The following is a 14,374-nucleotide window of genomic DNA, read 5'->3' as shown; positions in this document are numbered from 1 at the left end:
GCCAAGTGGAGTGGCATAGAGTTGAGTGATGCCTAGGGCAGTAGTGCAGAGTAGAGTCAAGAGGCACAGAGTGCAGTGGCGTAGAGTGGAGTAGCATAGAATGGTGTAGTGCAGAGTAGAGTGCTATAGAGTTCAGTTGTAGAAAGTGCAATGTTGCAGAGTAGGGTGTCAGAGTACAGTGGAGAAGAGTGGAATAGAGTGGCGCAGAGAGCAGTGGCGTAGACTACAGTGATGTGGAGTCGAGTGCATTGGCATAGAGTGCAGTGGTTAACAGAAGAGTGATGTAGGGTGCAGTGGCATAAAGTGGAGTAGAGTGACTTAGAGTGCAGTGTTGTAGAGTAGATTGTTTCAGAGTAGAGTGAAGTGGCATAGAGTAGTGTGCAGGGTTGAGTGCAGTTGCGTAGGGTGACATAGGGTGTAATGGTGTAAAGTAAAGTGGATTAGAGTGTAGTGGTGAAGAGTAGATTAGAGTGGCGTTCAGTGGATTGGCACAGAGTGCATGGGCATAGAGTTGAGTGTTACAGAGTAAAGTGTATTGATGTAGAGTGCAGTGGCATTCAGTATTGGAGAGTGTCGTAGAGTACAGCAGCGTGGTGCAGAGTTGTGCAGAGTAGATTGGTGTGGCCCAGACTGTTGTGCTGTAGAGTGTAGTGGTGAAAAGTGCAGTGGTGTAGAGTAGAGTGGCGAAGAGTGCATTGGCATAGAGTAGAGTGGAAAAGAGTGCATTGGCATAGAGTAGAATGGTACAGGGTAAAGTAGAGTAGAGAGGCGAAGCGTGAAGTGGTGTGCAGTGCAGTAGTGTGGAGTGGTGCAGAGTGCATTGGAGTGGTGGCAGAGTAGAGTACAATGGTTTGGAGTGGTGCATAGTAGAGTGGAGTGGCATAGAGTGGAGTATTCATGGTGTGGTAGTACACTGCCAATACAGACAACACTTTTTCAAATAAAATGAACATTACATTTGCACAGATATACAGTTTTACTAACAAAACTATACAGGTCTCAGACATAAATGTGTAGAAATTGCATCACCTAGTTTAATGATTTATTTTGTTCATATTAAAGTATTTGTTTCCAACACGCTTCAGAAATCTAAAAAAATTTGCTTCATTTGTGCGTTCATAATACTGATATATTCAGAAACACACAGTTCATTTAAATGTTGTCCTGTGCTAGGAAAAACTCTTTCATACCCCCACTATCCAGCAAGACTGCCACTTAAATCCTCTCACTTTGAAGTCAGAGAAAGAAAGTAAACAAGTGCCCTTGGAAGATAGCACCTAGAGTTTAACCCAGGTCTTTGAATGCACAGCAAATGTGACAAGAAAAGAACAAGATTTACAGCCCTGTTTACAGAAAGGGAGAACTTGGACCAAACATATCTGGCCAGTCTAAAACAAATAAAGTCAATTGATTGAAAGCAAGGAAATGTGAGTTATAAACCACAAAGTCAATGGCAAGCAACAGGTAGAATTAATTCCTAGGATAACTTTCTGAATGTCCCCAAGATGTCTTTAGCAAACCAGACAGCTCCGTTGTCTGGTAGACTGCGATCTAAAATGAATACATAAAATTTCATTTAAAGATCTATTTAATAATCATGTCTTGGCCTTTACAGAATCCTGCGATGGATCATGTAAGAGGTTGCCAAGAGTTGCAGTTGCGGCCCCTGGCTTGTGATAGAGCGTTCCGTACTAATAATTTACCTGTGATTGGACGCTCTTTAGGCCGATGAATCTTTTGGCTAAGTGGGACTCTCCGCACTCTTAATCAGTCAATTTAATCAAATCAATAATCAATAACGAACATAAGCAATACCCTGATCAACATAACACTTAACAATTAATCCGGAATACATTTCGGCGAACCCTGACCTTTCAGTCAGGAATAACCACACCAGTTTATTCAAAGTTAGTGAATTTATTTCCCTATATTAACAAAGCTAGCACGATATAGATGTGTCTCAACACCAAATGATAAACATAAATGAACATTAATAGCTGTCCATAACGGCGGAACAAGTGCAATCTATGCAGCATTTGAATAACAAGGCATTCGATAATAGCAATGCAAATCACTAATAGTATAATCTGTAATGAACTAATTGCATACATTTAGTCAGCATAACAAGGTCTCAAATTGCATCGTGCAACAAAAGAATCCTCATCTAACCTCAAATTAGCATCGGCATGTGGGACTTCATGCAAAAACAATTTAGCAACATTAATTTGGAAAACTCCTAACTAGGGATCTTATCAAAAATCAGCAGTTGGTTACCTAAAAGAAACACAATGCAATTGTACAATTTCCTTTCATATTTACCAATTACGATCAGCATTCAAGGAAGTCTTCGTCTCACAGGTACCGTTTCTCGATCCGCATGGAACGGGGCAAAGGGGCAGGGGTGGACGGGGCAATTGCCTCACGGCGGCAAAATAAAACTACTACTTCATGCAAAGGGATCAAAGTTAAAGTCTCTAGGGCAAGAATCATTAAAGTCTCTTTCTCTCGATTAGAGAAAGCATCAGAGTCTCTTTCAAAATGGCGTCGCAGCAAAGTGGGCCATAATAGCTGCAAAGTCTACAAAATGGCGGGATGTCCAATAATGGCTGCAAAAGCTACTTTCCTCTCGTGCACCTGGTTTAAATAGACAACAGTTCAAATCCAGTAGGGTCTTCCATTGGAGGGTTCATAGGTTAGCTTCAAATTGTCCAATCAAAAACGACAGTTCTCAAGCTTTTACTTAAGCATACATTATCCTTGGAGACGGGTACGCAAGTTGCAACATTTTATACCAATTAACTCACTTTCAGAGCTTCCATTGTCCGCACCTGCAGATCGACCTTGGAGCAAAGAGAAAAATGCCAAGCTGGCACGAAACTTTAAGATAAGCATGTGAACGATCTCAGTGGAAAAGTACAGCTTCAAGCAGAAATACACGTTTATTAGCACATTGGAAAAATACGAGCATCTAAATCGTGAGACCAGGCGACTAGGCCAAAGCCTGCACTAAAGTTATGCTAAGCTAAAGCATTTCAAACAAGCAAATCATAGCACACGTTTACAATTATGTCGGATTAGTGCAATTCTAATATATCACGTTATATAAAGCACGCTTATAAATGTTGGCAAACTACTCTGAGGGCACATTTTGTCCCCGTACAATCTTTATTAGTTCGGTTAAAGTCACACATGATTATTGCTATACTACGTTTAAGCGCTAATAAATGTAAAACCTTCATTTCAGCTTCATCAATCCCTCCTCTGATGACTACTTGTCATCACACCAAATCATGCCCACAAATTGTATTCCATTAAAATTCTGTCAATTCTCTTTTCCTTTTAATTCCCCTTGTTTTCGCCTTGTATTCTTCTGCCATTCTTTTCATTATTTTCTCTTCCTTCCTCCTCTTGATTCTTTCCATTATCATTATTATTCCCCTTTTTATTCCCCAAATTCCAAAAATGCAAATCAGTACAATTAATATTCCCTGTATTATTTTTAGTAATATTCCATTCCAAATTCCCCCAATCCAATGTCCCACTGAAGCAAGTCCTTTTCCAACCTTCTCCCACACTCCTGGTTCTTTCAATTCCTTCAAATCTGCACTCTCTTTTGTTAGATTAGCAAGCATAGTTTTAATTTTCACACTGTTATCGGGAATATACGTACAACAGTGGCGCGCACCAAGCATTTTGCAAACACCGCCATCCTTTGCTAAAAGAATGTCTAAAGCAAGCCTATTTTGAAGAGTCATAGCTCTTTCCGCTGCAAGCTCAGCATCTATCAGGATTATAGCACCTGAAAACTTTGTCAACATGTTATCCACTATAGTAGACAACTTTCTTATTTTGATGGAATTCAGCACAACTCCCAATGAAGGAATCATGGCTCCAAATATATCTCCTACCACAGCAGCTGCGGTCTCTCTTTTCTGGATACGATGGGATCCAGATGTCTTTTGAATCATCGATAGGTCATCCAGTTGATAAACCTTTGGGAACACTATACCCAAATAACATCTCCCCCACCATCCCTTTGGAAGACGATAATAGGCATTATACCCACAAATGTAATATACACCTGGAATGACAGGGTCAAGTCCGTTCATCATGAATGTCTATTTGGCCTTAAAGATAAACGTATGTTTACACTCACTCGCTCCTACGAAAATGTTATCATAATAAGATTCACCTCGGTATATACAAAATTTCCCTACATGCCAAGCATCTAAAGCTATTCTCCCTTGTGTTTTTATTGCGGCAAAATCATAATTATCTACTGTTTTGCGTCATGATCTGTATAGAATCAGAGAGCTAGAAGCACCTATAAAGAAACTATTTAGCAATTCAGTTACGAAGCTGAACGAGCGCAATGTTCACACCGTCTTTTTCTTCAAGAGGCCAAGTCACTTATCGGTTAGCAGCATTTGTCTCAATTCGGCAATAACTCAGTCTTTATCAGTTCAGCAAGTGTCTCATCCGGTTTAGCAATGTCTCAGCTGGTTGTTTCTATCACGTTAAATTGTAGCGAGCAATGACATTTATCACCCTTTCAATCAACACTGTCCATAAAACTTTTCTTTTCTATTGGTATCTCTTCTTCTTCGTTCTCGAGGCTTAGAGATACAAATTCGTCAGTCCAATCGTCATTGACTACATATGCCCATTCAGGACCGGAATATCTTCTGTTCGGTATCCTTTTCCTTTTCAATTTTGCTTCTCTTTTCGATTCTGCCTCACTGGTACTTTCCTCTTTGGCCGAGTCTTTTCCTTCACTTGAGGTTGGTACCACGACAGACACTTCTTTTCTTTTCTCTTTCACTTTTGGCCTTTCTCCGTCGTTCAAACTTTCTCTAGTTCTCTGTTTTACTGGTGATATACTTAGTCTTCTCTTTGCACCGTGTCCATTTGATGGACCTGCGACCTTTTCTGTGGAAGCTTGAACTTTTTTGTTCTGTTCTGCCTTGTCCCCTCCTTCTGGGGAACCAATCACGTTCTCTTTTTCTTTTTCTGTATCTTCTGCTTCTGGGAAAGCCCTCCTCTGATCAGGCTCTCCTGCTTTTTCACCTTTTTCGAGCCCTTCGTCACCGTTACTTTCGTCAGGCTCTTTATCACTTTCCGCTGCTTCAGGTTCTTTGTCACCTTCAGCTGCTTCAGGCTCTTTGCTACCCTCAGCTGCTTCAGGTTCTTTGTCACCTTCAGCTGCTTCGTCGCTGTCTGAGGTCTCTCCTTGGTCTTCCCCAAGTGAGTCTGTTGCTTCGTCCTCAGAGAATGTTTCTCTCTCTCCTGTTTCTGCCTGTTCGTATTCTGTTCGGTTTTGCTCTGTCTCGACACTCAGCACTGTTTTATCAGGCACTGGCAGTTTCAGCGCTTCAACTTCCTCATCTGTGGGACACAACACTTTCTTTGTGTGACTGGCGTGAATCCAGTTGGGAACTCCTGCACACTTCACAGCGGTAGTTGTCGTCAGGATCACTTGGAAAGGGCCTTTCCAACGGGGTTCCAGACACGACTTTCTCACGTGCTTCTTTACCACGACCCAGTCACCCGCTTTCAGTGCGTGTCCTGGACCTTGTATCGGTGGCAAGGTGGTTGCTTCCACCTGGTGAGAGAAAGAGCGAACCACGTCAGCCAGACCTTTGCAGTAGTCTAACACCATATCATCTGTAATATTCAAAAGCGCGTTTGCGGGAACTGCAGGAAGTCTCATAGCCCTGCCCATGAGAATTTCGTGCGGAGACAATCCAGTCTTTCTATCAGGGGTGTTTCTCATTGACATTAACACAAAAGGCAATGCGTCAGGCCATTTCAAATTTGTCGATGCACATATTTTCGCCATTCTTGATTTCAGTGTACCATTCATCTGCTCCACCAGTCCTGATGCTTCAGGGCGATAGCTACAATGCAGTTTTTGCTCAATGTTCAGCGCTTCGCAGAGTAACTTTATCACCTCGTTATTGAAGTGACTTCCCCTATCTGATTCTAAAGAGATCGGGAATCCGAAACGTGGTATTAACTCCCTCAACAATAGCTTTGCAACTGTAAGGCTATCATTTCTACGTGTGGGGTACGCCTCAATCCAGTGACTAAAAATGCACACAATCACCAACACATACTTCAAACCTCCATGCACAGGCATCTCAATGAAGTCTATCTGCATTCTACTAAACGGGCCACTGGCTCTGCCAATGTGGCTCGCGTTCACAACCGTTCCCTTCCCTGGGTTCATCTGCTGGCAAGTGACACATCGATGGCAAACTGCTTCTGCAGCTTGACGAAATCTGGGGTTAAACCAATCAGTTTTGAACAATCTTATCATGGCATCTCTCCCTAGGTGAGCCTGCCCATGATAGAACCGCGCAAGCTGTGACAAGAGACTATTTGGCAAAACAAATTTTCCCTCATTTGAAACCCATAACTCATCTGGTCTCTTCATACATTGTGATTTAATCCAGGAATCTCTTTCATCCTCCCTGACGTTATTCTGTAATGCTTTTAATTCATCTATTGTATCTACGACCTTCAAGGCAAATGCTTCAGCTGGTTCGAGTTCTGGTTCACTTATCGAATTCCATTCATCCTTGAGTAATATACAGTTCAAGGCACAAAATCTTGCGACTTGATCCGCATATGCATTTCCCAGAGAGACATAATCCTGTCCTTTTGTATGAGCGCTACACTTTACCACTGCAACTTCGGCTGGCATTTGAATGGCGTGTAACAATTCCCTTATTCTCTCCCCATTTTTCACTGGTGATCCTGAAGAGGTCAAGAAACCTCTTTGTGACCATAATTGGCCAAAGTCATGCACAATTCCAAACCCGTACTGACTATCAGTGTAAATGGTGACTTTCATCAATGCAGACAGTTGACATGCTCTTGTAAGGGCTACAAGTTCTGCTACTTGTGCAGAATAGACTCCTTGGAGCCAGGCCGCTTCCAAGACACCTGTTACAGTACATACAGCATATCCTGCTTTCAAAATTCCCATCCCATCTCTTAGACATGACCCATCAACGAAAACAATTTGGTCATTTTCATCAAGCTTAGTATCCTTAATGTCAGGTCGAGGTTTTGTGCAAAATTCAGTCACCTGAAGGCAGTCATGCTCGACGTCTTCAGCGTTCTCAATTTCAGCATTTTCACCAGGAAGCAAGGTTGCTGGATTCAACGTAGTGCACCTTTTCAGCTGCACATTCGGTGAGCCCAAAATTACCGTTTCATACCTTGTGAGTCTTGCTCCAGTCATGTGTTGCGTTCGGGAGCGGGTCAAAAGTATCTCAACTGAGTGAGGGACCATGACTGTTACTGGGTGTCCCATCACTATTCCTTCACTCTGAGTGAGGCTGATACCAACTGCTGCTACGGCGCGCAAACACCCTGGAAGTGCTGCTGCGACCGGATCCAAAGTAGCTGAAAAATACGCTACTGGTCTGTTTATGCCACCGTGGGCTTGAGTCAAGACAGACAGAGAACAGGCATCACGTTCATGACAACACAATGTGAAAGGCTTCGTGTAATCAGGCATACCTAAAGCTGGAGCCCTACACATGCATTCTTTTAATTCAATAAAAGCATCCATCTCATCTCCTTTCAGCTCAATTTGATCCAAAGCATCCTTCTGGGTCAGTTTCAGTAAAGGCTTTGCTAGAGTTGAGAAGTTGGGAATCCACTGACGACAGTAGCCCACCATTCCCAAAAACTTCCTCACCACCCTCCTTGTCTTGGGTGGACTCATTTGAAGTACACTTGTAATTCTTTCCTTCATTATTCTCCGTGACCCTTTCTCTATTTGGTGACCCAAGTATTTCACTTTCTTCTGACAGAACTGCAATTTGGAAGGAGACACCTTGTGTCCATTCCTTCCCAAATGGTTCAACAGAGCAATGGTATCGGCTGTGCAGCCACTTTCTGTCTTTGATGCAATCAGTAAGTCATCGATGTACTGTACTAGGGTTGACTCGAATGGCAATTCCAATGCTTCCAAATCTTTCTTTAGAACCTGATTGAATATTGACGGTGACTCAGAAAACCCTTGAGGAATTCGACACCAACTGTATACTCTGTCTAGGAATTTGAAACAAAAGAGAAATTGGCTATCCTCATGAAGAGGCACAGAAAAGAATGCTTGTGACAAGTCGATGACTGAGAACCACTCGGCATCGCAAGGGACTTGGAACATTATCACAGCTGGGTTTGGTACGACAGGGTAACACTTGACTATGATGTCATTTATTTTCCTCAAGTCCTGCACTAGTCGGACCTTTCCACTTGGCTTTATTAGTCCCATGATTGGTGAATTACATGGACTGCTTAACACTTCTTTCAGTACTCCCTGCTTTACAAATTCGTCAATGAGTTGGGCAACTTTCATGAGGGTGTCTTGTGCCATGTGGTATTGTGGGGTCTGGGGAAAGATTGCATTGGGTTTTACAGTCACTTTCACTGGTTCCACTCCTTTCATCAATCCCACCTCTTTCCCTGTCATATCCCACACTTCCTTTCCGACTGTTTCCCGTAATTCAGCTGGAATCAGTTATCATCGGGAAGAGACAAATCAGAGGATACTCTTCATCGACAGTTTCCATCTCGTCCCCTTCTACACTGTCCTCTTCTTCCCCATCACTGCTCGTCTGAATTTTTATTCCCTCGTTCGAACACATAATCGAACAACCCAATTTGCACAACAAGTCTCTCCCTAATAGTGCTATCGGGCTTGAGTCACATACCACAAACTGATGCACCCCTTGATAGTTACCGATGCTGACTGGTACCGGATCTGTTATTGGGTTCGTCAGGTGCCTGTTTGCTACTCCTACCACTTGAACTGTCCTTCCTGAGAGTGGCAAATTTGGTACTTCACTGCTCTTAACGGTTGAACGTGTGGCTCCTGTGTCAACCAGGAATGAAACACGATGACCCATTACTCTTCCCTCTACGTACGGACCCTTTTGATCAACTTCCAAGGATGCTGCAAGCACACAATCTCCTTCTTCTTCTGAACTTTCACTCTCCCATACATTGTTTATTCCACTCTCACTGTGTAGTGGGAACTGTTGTACGGTGCCATTTGTACTCATTACCTGACCCGAGACCTGTGGAGGAACCATCACTTGCTGCTGACTCATTGGTGCTAAAGGTATTTGCATTTGCTGATTAGGTACCATGGGTAACTGCTGTTGCATTGGCTGCATTTGCGTCACCTGCATACAAGGCATCTGCATCTGCTGCGGCTGCATACTGCATCCCTGCAACTGATTTACGGTCTGAAAATTTGGGTTTGGACCTCTCATTTTCGGTCCCCTCATTGTCTGAAATGCATTGACATCATTGTTTTGCTGACCAACACCTGTACCTGCACCTTCCTGCACCACCATCGGGCACTCGCGTTTCCAATGTCCGACAATTCCGCACACGTGACACGGCATCACCTTCTTCATTGCCTGCACACCATTCACAACAGTCTTCAAATCCGGACCATTATTCACAAAACCTCCTCTGCCTCTGCCTCTCGCCTGTGGCTGAAACATCATATTTCCCTGCAACTGCGGCTGCGGTTGCGGTACCTGCTGTTGGAACCCTTGCAACCCTTGCAAACCTTGCAGACCTGTCTGAGCTGCTTTAAGTTGCATCATCATCACCTTCTCTTTCAACTTTTTCTGTTTCACTTCAATTTCGTCGCTACAGTATTTAGCATAATTCAACACCTCATCAATCGGTTTCGACTGCCAACAAATCAAATGCGACTTTATCATCTGACTTATCTCTGGTCTCAGCCCTTCCACAAATCTAAACACAAAATGAAGCATGTCCTTCGCCTCTATTGTTTCCGTGCCACTGTAGTTCTTGAACGCCTTCAACAACCTCTCATAGTAACTATGAATCGACTCTTTAGCCTCTTGGGCAGTTCGATCGATCTTCTGCCAATCCACATTTTTCGCGGCAACCTTCGTCTTCAAATGCTCAATCACCTTATAGTACAAGCTCATCACCATAGGTGATGGTGCACCCGTATCCCTGTCTCTCTCTGGTTCACTTGTCGGCCAACCTACAGCTCTTTTGCAATCCTCCCACAAATCTGCTGGAACCACAATCTCAAAGAGGGTGTTCAGGTCTTCCCAGAGACATTTGGCAAGCTTCACAAACCTATCAGTCTGTTGATACCATTCAATCGGCTTCTCTCTCAGTTTAGGAAAGTCATCCGTGAAAGACTGAATGTCGCTTCTGTGCCATGGTACATGTATTAATTTTCCCCCTGCAGTCTCCCTCATTGGTAACAGTTACTGCCTCGCTACTCTGTGGTCTTTTCTCATTGTGTTCTGTAGCACTGTCCCTCCTCTTTTCCTTTCTCTTTACCCACCTGCTTTCCCACTTGTCTAAGCACCTCCACACTTGTGCACTCTGCAGCAGTTCTCTAAGGTGTGCCTTCATGCCTGCTGACCTCATATGTTCAAAGTCTGTGGTCCCAAAATCCAATCTGTAGCTCCTGCTCAAGTGTTTCATCTTGTCTATCTCCACCCCGTTCTTGTCTGCTATTTCTTGCAACCTTCTATGTACCTTGTCCACTTCCCTCGTAATCCTGGGACATAGATACCTCAGCTCTTCTTCCGAATAGGACTCTAACCTATTCACACCCATAGTCCCTTCCACCAATTCTTGTGCTTCCATGCTTAACCTGACCCTATTCAGATAATCTTCTCCCTTCCCACTGTCTGAGCTTTGTGTGGAATTCAGACTGTTAAACCACTGTGTCAGCTGTTGCGCATTCAACCCCATCAGTGTAGCATTCACATCGACTGCCATTGATGGTTGCGGCAACTTTTCAGTGTTCGATGACAGCGGTATCACCAGTGGGGGACTCGACCTCACCAGGGTTGACTGAGCACATATGGGACTAAACTCCATCAAGGACCCAGATCCAGTTGGCTGAGCCGCTATCGGAGTTATCCCTGGAGTGTTTTCTATGCACCTCCTTTCTGTTCCATTCTGCAGCATTGATCCTTGACTGCTCATACCTAAGTTAGGCTGACTGTACAAAGGTACCGGTGGACCTACAGTAATGGGTAGTGATATCGCATCTGGGTTCTGTCCATTTCCCATGTTCTGAGACATGTTCATTCCCAAATTATGGGTCATCATTGCCGGCATGCCCATCTGACTCCCCGTCATCTGAGCATGTGCATTTCCCCCTTGCATCTGCTTTTGAGGTATCAAAAACTGAGTTGATTCAGCTTGTGCCAATGTTGGGTTGTGACCATTTTGTCCTCCCATTGCGGTTGGATCTAGAATCATTCCTGTACTGTTGTCACTGCTGTAGTACCTTGGGACCTGCGGCTGATAATTTTCTGCTGGTTTCAACATGGGCACATCTGGATATATTCTCCTAACCTGCGGTATCTGCGGGGTGAACAGTAAACTCGGGTCCTTAGATCCCGATGATGCTCCTGAACTCTGAGTTTCACCGTTCTGTACCGATGCCGGAGGGGCAGAACTGGTACTTGGACCTTGTCCACTCTCTGCATAAGGTGGTGGACGGTCGTTCAGCAATTGCATAATTAACTCCTCATCCTCTAACTCCTCTTCTCTTTTCAACTTTTCCTCGTCCTCTCTATCCTTGGAACACCTCCTGTTTGTCTTACAGGTAGCTTTCTTACCTGTCTCCTCTTCTTCCTTAGTAATTGCGGGAAACAATTTTATCCCCTGCAATACATCTGACCTCCACACCTTCTGTGCATTATCCCACCTAGCGTCCGCTAGTGTCTTTTCTACCTTCCTTATCCTTGTCTCGAACTTATTTTGCTGTTGCTGTCTAGCCATCAGTTCCCAAATCGCTAGAGCCTCAAACTGTGCTGACCTTGGAGGTACCTTCATGTCGTACATCGCGAATCTCAAATTCTCTAGTATCCTTATATTGAATGTCCCATGGATCGGGAACGCTACGCTCCCATGTTTCTCTGTCAGCTTGTGCCATTGCTTTAGCCAAAGGCACGGAGCTACCCCTTTTTCATCCATTACAATGTAAGCTGGTGTGCCTTCGGGTGGCGTTTCCTCTCCTACGCTCGCTTTAATGTAAGACTCCCCTTTCATCGCACTCCTTAATGCTTTAAAAAATTTCATTTTCTCGTCTTTTATTTCACAAAGTTTGTAATCAATAAGTGACTTTAATTCCCGGAATACTCTTCGCTTGCCTTTCCCCTTCCAATCGAGCCCCACGGACTGCGTCCAATCCGTGCGCGACCCTTCTCTGCAACCAACCTATCCCAGCGCGGCTCCTAGTGACGTCACATTCACACACACTGCGGCTGACAAAGCCTTGCGGCTAATCCTCCTTCACTCAGCTCCTCTCGTAACAATTTCTTGCATGTATCGCGAGCTACCAAAAATATAAAACAGATCTGTCGGTTTACTACAGGAGGGGTAACACAATCGCTTCAGGACCTTAGGGATTTTTCACTAGCCTCGGCAGTTATTCCATCTTTCTCGGTCCCCACGTTCGCAAGCAAATCTGACCCGCAGACTGCTCTCAACTTGACAATGATCTATTCTAGTGCACTTAGAATTTTGTCAAAGCCCGAAGTCGAAGTTCCTTTCATTCCCTTAACACACGTACCGACTCGTTGACCACGCCCTATCAACCTACTAAACCGCCCAGACCACAACATAAAACAACATACTCCGGAGTCTCTTGACCTCGCAGGGCCCGTCTCAACAACAACAACCACGTGGACCTTTTTATGCACAAAGCGCCACACGCACATGAAGTTCGACGACTTCCCTACTCTCACACTCGGAGTCGCACCTCTGCTATTTCTATGAAGTTCGACGACTTCCCTACTTCTACACTCGGAGTCGCACCTCCGCTATCCTCTAAAAAGAAAAAATTCCTCGCAACCTTTTCACACAATCTGCGGCAATAAGCTATGCAAGCGCAAAACCCTAACTTCACTCATACCATCACCAGTACCGCCAACGCTGATCTCACACCTCCGTTCTCTCCATTCGCAAGCTCCGAGATCCCGGGAAAGTCGCGGTGGACCTAGCCCATCATCATTTTCTCAACCAGTTTTATCCAAGAAAAATCTAATTTAACTTTTCGAGTGGGGTCTCAAAAGGCGTAAATGTTAATTCAACACCATGTACTTTAAGAGTACAGGGTCCCAAAAGACGAAATCGTCCTCTGCTACCATCTACTGATAGAGCGTTCCGTACTAATAATTTACCTGTGATTGGACGCTCTTTAGGCCGATGAATCTTTTGGCTAAGTGGGACTCTCCGCACTCTTAATCAGTCAATTTAATCAAATCAATAATCAATAACGAACATAAGCAATACCCTGATCAACATAACACTTAACAATTAATCCGGAATACATTTCGGCGAACCCTGACCTTTCAGTCAGGAATAACCACACCAGTTTATTCAAAGTTAGTGAATTTATTTCCCTATATTAACAAAGCTAGCACGATATAGATGTGTCTCAACACCAAATGATAAACATAAATGAACATTAATAGCTGTCCATAACGGCGGAACAAGTGCAATTTATGCAGCATTTGAATAACAAGGCATTCGATAATAGCAATGCAAATCACTAATAGTATAATCTGTAATGAACTAATTGCATACATTTAGTCAGCATAACAAGGTCTCAAATTGCATCGTGCAACAAAAGAATCCTCATCTAACCTCAAATTAGCATCGGCATGTGGGACTTCATGCAAAAACAATTTAGCAACATTAATTTGGAAAACTCCTAACTAGGGATCTTATCAAAAATCAGCAGTTGGTTACCTAAAAGAAACACAATGCAATTGTACAATTTCCTTTCATATTTACCAATTACGATCAGCATTCAAGGAAGTCTTCGTCTCACAGGTACCGTTTCTCGATCCGCATGGAACGGGGCAAAGGGGCAGGGGTGGACGGGGCAATTGCCTCACGGCGGCAAAATAAAACTACTACTTCATGCAAAGGGATCAAAGTTAAAGTCTCTAGGGCAAGAATCATTAAAGTCTCTTTCTCTCGATTAGAGAAAGCATCAGAGTCTCTTTCAAAATGGCGTCGCAGCAAAGTGGGCCATAATAGCTGCAAAGTCTACAAAATGGCGGGATGTCCAATAATGGCTGCAAAAGCTACTTTCCTCTCGTGCACCTGGTTTAAATAGACAACAGTTGAATTCCAGTAGGGTCTTCCATTGGAGGGTTCATAGGTTAGCTTCAAATTGTCCAATCAAAAACGACAGTTCTCAAGCTTTTACTTAAGCATACATTATCCTTGGAGACGGGTACGCAAGTTGCAACATTTTATACCAATTAACTCACTTTCAGAGCTTCCATTGTCCGCACCTGCAGATCGACCTTGGAGCAAAGAGAAA

Source organism: Pleurodeles waltl, chromosome 1_2 (genome assembly GCF_031143425.1).
Source record: "Pleurodeles waltl isolate 20211129_DDA chromosome 1_2, aPleWal1.hap1.20221129, whole genome shotgun sequence".
NCBI lineage: Eukaryota > Metazoa > Chordata > Amphibia > Caudata > Salamandridae > Pleurodeles > Pleurodeles waltl.
This window is presented reverse-complemented; position numbering follows the sequence as displayed.